The sequence below is a fragment of the Mandrillus leucophaeus genome, unplaced genomic scaffold (genome assembly GCF_000951045.1).
Source record: "Mandrillus leucophaeus isolate KB7577 unplaced genomic scaffold, Mleu.le_1.0 Scaffold55, whole genome shotgun sequence".
Classification (NCBI taxonomy): Eukaryota; Metazoa; Chordata; class Mammalia; order Primates; family Cercopithecidae; genus Mandrillus; species Mandrillus leucophaeus.
This window is the reverse complement of record NW_012105919.1, coordinates 1577948-1582601: the sequence shown is the minus strand read 5'-3', so window position 1 is coordinate 1582601 and position 4654 is coordinate 1577948. Positions and strand designations below refer to the sequence as shown.

At 48.4% G+C, this 4654-nt stretch overlaps 1 pseudogene; it reads left to right on the top strand.

Annotated features, from left to right (window-relative positions):
- Positions 1–3327, top strand: part of LOC105552308 — a 9197-nt pseudogene extending 5870 nt beyond the window's left edge.
- The last annotated feature ends 1327 nt before the right edge of the window (positions 3328–4654 follow it).

Below are 4654 nucleotides of genomic sequence, written 5' to 3'. Positions count from 1 at the left end.
TTTTTTTTTTTTTTTTTTTGGCCTCCTCAGCATCTGTTTCCCTTTCCTTCTTCCCAGCCGATCCCAATTTGTTCAGGTAACAGTCCTTCCCCGTTAAGCCTATGTAACCAGAAGCAGTTGAGTTTTACACACACCTCCAAGGTAGATCTCCATTAGTGTAAGCCAATCACAGCCATCCCATCCTCCTTGCCAATGACTGGGAATCTAAGTTTAAGCCAATTAGTGCATAGCATTCTCTCAGAAACTGCTACTGGTCCAGGAATAGGCATGCAACTGACAGTGGCCTATCAGACAGAAAGGAATAACTTGGGTGGGAGGGAGATGCTTTTCTACCCTTATGGATGCAAACAAGAAAGCATGTTGCCCCTCATGTTGCTGGCAGCCCTCTGGCAACTATGAGGGAAGCCAGTGTGCGATCAAGGCTAACACATGATGGAGGGAAGAGCCTAGGGAGAATTACAGAACAATGTGGCTGGCATGGTGATCATACCATGCCTGAAATCCACCTTAGGAATAATAGGAACTCTGCACTTCCTATTATGTAAATGAATATGTTTTCTTGGTTTTTTTAGCCAGTGTGGATTGCAGTTTGTTTCTTTCATCTAAAGCATGCTGCATCATATGAATATTAGGGCTACCTCACGACGGTTGGAGGCAGATCCCATGAGGAACAAGAACCCAGAACTAGTAAGCTGTCAGAAACCAAGGCAGCTCCTCCCTCCAGCCCTCTCTGGAACCACCAGGTCTCTCAACTTGGCCTCTTTCTTTTAAGGACTATTTTCTCTGCTGTCCCCTCTTCCTCCCATCTTGCTTCTTACGAGTTCCCATTTTAGAGCTCAGCTTAAAAAAATAAATAAATCAATGTCCTCATCTCAATTTCCTCATCTCTTCCCAAGAGATGCTCCAATGTCCTCCTGCCTTCCCAAGAGAACACAATTGTCCAAGTCTAGATTTGATGTCCTGTCCCAATGACGTGGGTCCAGGGGACCATGGTCAGGTGGCCCCCAACAGGGACTGTGAAAATCTCACCAGGCGCAGTGGCTCATGCCTGTAATCCCAGCACTTTGGGAGGTCAAGGTGGGTTGATTGCTTGAGCCCAGGAGTTCGAGACCAGCCTGGGCAACATGGCAAGACTCTGTCTCTGCAAAAAAAATACAAAGATTAGCTGGGAACGGTGGCATGCACCTATAGTCCTAACTACTCAGGAGGCTGAGACAGGAGGAACACCTGAGCCTGGGAGTTTGAGGCTGCAGTGAGCTATGATCATGCCGCTGCACTCCAACCTGGGTAACAGAGCAAGATCCTATCTCAGAAAAATAAAAAATAAAAATAAAAATAAATTCTTAGGAAAGGGGGCATAGGCAGGGAGGGCACAGTAGTGTAATGGAGAGAACTGCTCTGCTTTGTGCCCTGAGAAAAGCAAACAGACCTCTCTGAGCCTCAATTTGGTGTGACTGCCAGGACCAAATTGAGAACTTTAAAGTCTGCAAAGGTTGTGAAGCATTTCACCCCACCTATGGCATTCAATAAAAACGGTACCGATCCACAAGCTAAGTGTGAAGTAGTCTGGATTCCCACTTCTGCTGTCATGTATACTGAATAACATGACAAATCATTTTGGGGGAAAAAAAAGTGTGGGTGTCCCGACTTCACTAGTGCCATTAGTCTCACTTCATTTGTTTTCTGGGTAACAAATAAACTGTTGTTGTTTTTCCTCAGCGAAGGAGGCCACTCTAGCCCCTTCCATCTTCCTCTGCCCTGCAGAGTGGCCTAATCTCCACGCCTGTGGCATTTGAGCTCCCCCAATCCTTCCCCCTTCTATGGTGGATTGGACGAGAAGAGAACACCTCACACAAGTTAAACCAATCAGAGCTCCTTTCCCAGGAAATGGAATCTGGACACAAAATTCCCTGGGAAACAAAAGATTGATGAATAGGTTAATGAGGTGTTGGATGTTGGAGCCAACAGACTGTGTGAAGTCAGGCCAGGGTAGCCTACTTTTGCCAAGTCTACACTGCTGTGGCCGCACAGGCAGACCATGCACAAAGCACTTCCCTCATGTTTTCCTTGCTAGCAAAGTCCTGATTTTTATTCTAGACTTGGGTGGAGGACCCTGGATCTCACAGGTCTGAAGATCTCATTGAGCCTACCTGAGATCTCAGGGTGGCCAATGAGAGGCGAATTCTGCTGGGAGAACTTGGGACAGGTGCTGGCCGAATGTCTCCAGTCCTCAGAGTCCATGGTGTCAGCTGAAGTGCGTGGGCCTACAGGTGGAGGGAGGTGAGTTCTGTTCCTGCTGCAGGGCCACCAAGCCCGCCAGATCATCCAAGGCCGAATGGCCTTCAGTGCATTCCATGTCTGCTTAAGCCAGCTGGAGAGGATTCTGTTGTTTGCAACCGAGAACTATCAGATACAGACTTTCCCTTCCAGAACCAGGTGCTTCAGGGGCTGCAGGTTATGGTACAGCCAAGTCCAAAAACCACACTGCAGACAACCAGTCCCAAAACAGCACAGAAATGGCATCAAAAAATTCTGATCACAGGCCAGGTATGGTGACTCACACCTGTAATCCCAGCACTTTGGGAGGCCAAGGTGGAAAGATCACTAAAGGTCAGGACTTTGAGACCAGCGTGGCCAACATGGTGAGAGCCTGTCTCTACTAAAAATACAAAAAAAATTAGCCAGGCGTGGTGGCACGCACCTGTAGTCCCAGCTACTCAGGAGGCTGAGGCAGGAGAATCGCTTGAACCTGGGTGGCAGAGGTTACAGTGAGCTGAGATTGCACCATTGCACTCCAGCCTGGGTGAACGAGGGAGATTCTGTCTCAAAAAAAAAAAAAAAAATTCTGATCGCAAAGATATGAATCTCTTTAGGGGGTGGACCCCAAGTTCCTGAGGAACATGCGCTTTGCCAAGAAGCACAACAAAAAGAGCCTGAAGAAGATGCAGGCCAACAATGCCAAGGCCGTGGGTGCATGTGCCGAGGCTATCAAGGCCCTGGCAAAGTCCGAGGAGGCTAAGCCCAAGATCCCAAAGGGCATCAGCCACAAGCTTGATCGACCTGCCTGCATCGCCCACTCCAAGCTTGGGAAGCTCAATCTACCTGCCTGCATCACCCCACTGGAGTGAAGTAGTGTGATTTCTGCTCACTGCAACCTCTGCCTCCCGGGTTCAAGTGATTCTCCTGCCTCGTGCTGGCACTACCAAGGGCCTCAGGCTCTGTCAGCCAAAGGCCAAGGCCAAGGATCAAACCAAGGCTCGGGGTCCAGCTTCACTTCCAGCTCAGGCTCCCAAAGGCACCCAGGCCCTGACAAAGTCTTCTCAGTAGAGGTCTCTGTCTGCCTACCTGAGGACGGAAGGACTGGTGTGGCCCCTGGGCTGTCATCCCCATGGGACTATTGTCCTTCTGTGCTCTTTGTACAAATAAACTGAGGCAGGAAAGAAAAAAGAACTGTCAGATGCAGAGACAGTGGCCATTGTTGACATCCAGAGTTTCCAATTCCTCCCCAGTGGGATCCAGAGCTGCACCCCTCTTGGCCTCCCTTCCAATTGTCAGAGGCATTTGAACCAAAGTAACTCCATCTTGAGAAGGGGCTGGGTAAAATGAGGCTAAGACCTACCGGGCTGCATTCCTAAACGGTTAAGGCAGTCTAAGTCACAGGATGAGATAGGAGGACAGCACAAGATACAGGTCATAAAGACCTTGCTGATAAAACAATTTGCAGTAAAGCAGCTGGCCAAAATCCACCGAATACAAGATGGCGACGAGTGATCTCTGGTCATCCTCATTGCTGCTCTCCTACCAGAGTCATGACAGTTTACAAATGCCATGGCAATGTCAGGAAGTTACCCTACATGATCTAAAAAGGGGAGGCATGAATAATCCACCCCTTGTTTAGCATATCATCAAGAAATAACTATAAAAATGAGCAACCAGCAGACCTCAGGACTGCTCTGTCTATGGAGTAACCATTCTTTTATCCCTTTACTTTCTTAATAAACTTGCTGTCACTTTACTCTATGGACTCACTCTCTATTCATTTTTGCACGAGATCCAAGAACCCTCTCTTGGGGTCTGGATCCGGACCCCTTTCCTGTAACACAGTGAGGCACAATGGCGCAGTGAAGAGAATGCCAGAGTCCTGGATCTGCCACTGGTTTGCTGTGTGCCCCTAGAAGAGCAAATAGACCTTTCTGAGCCTTAATTTATTGAGACTGCCAAGACCAAATGGAGAACTTTAAAGCCTGCAAAGATTGTGAAACATTTAACCCCACCCATGACATTCAAAATAAAAACAGGGCTGGGCACAGTGGCTCACACTGTAACCCCAGAACTTTGGGAGGCTGAGGCAGGCGGATCACCTGAGGTCAGGAGTTCAAGACCAGCTTGGCCAACATGGTGAAACCCCGTCTCTCCTAAAAATACAAACATGAGCTGGGTGTGGTGGTGCTTGCCTGTAGTCCCAGCTACTCGGGAGGCTGAGGCAGAAGAATCGCTTGAACCCGGGCAGTGGAAGTTGCAGTGAACCGAGATCACACCACTGCACTCCAGCCTAGGTAACAGAGTGAGAGTCCATCTCAAAAAACAAACAAACAAACAAAATAAAAACAGTACTAATCCATAAGGTAAGTGCCACTCATTATCTCAGTGACAG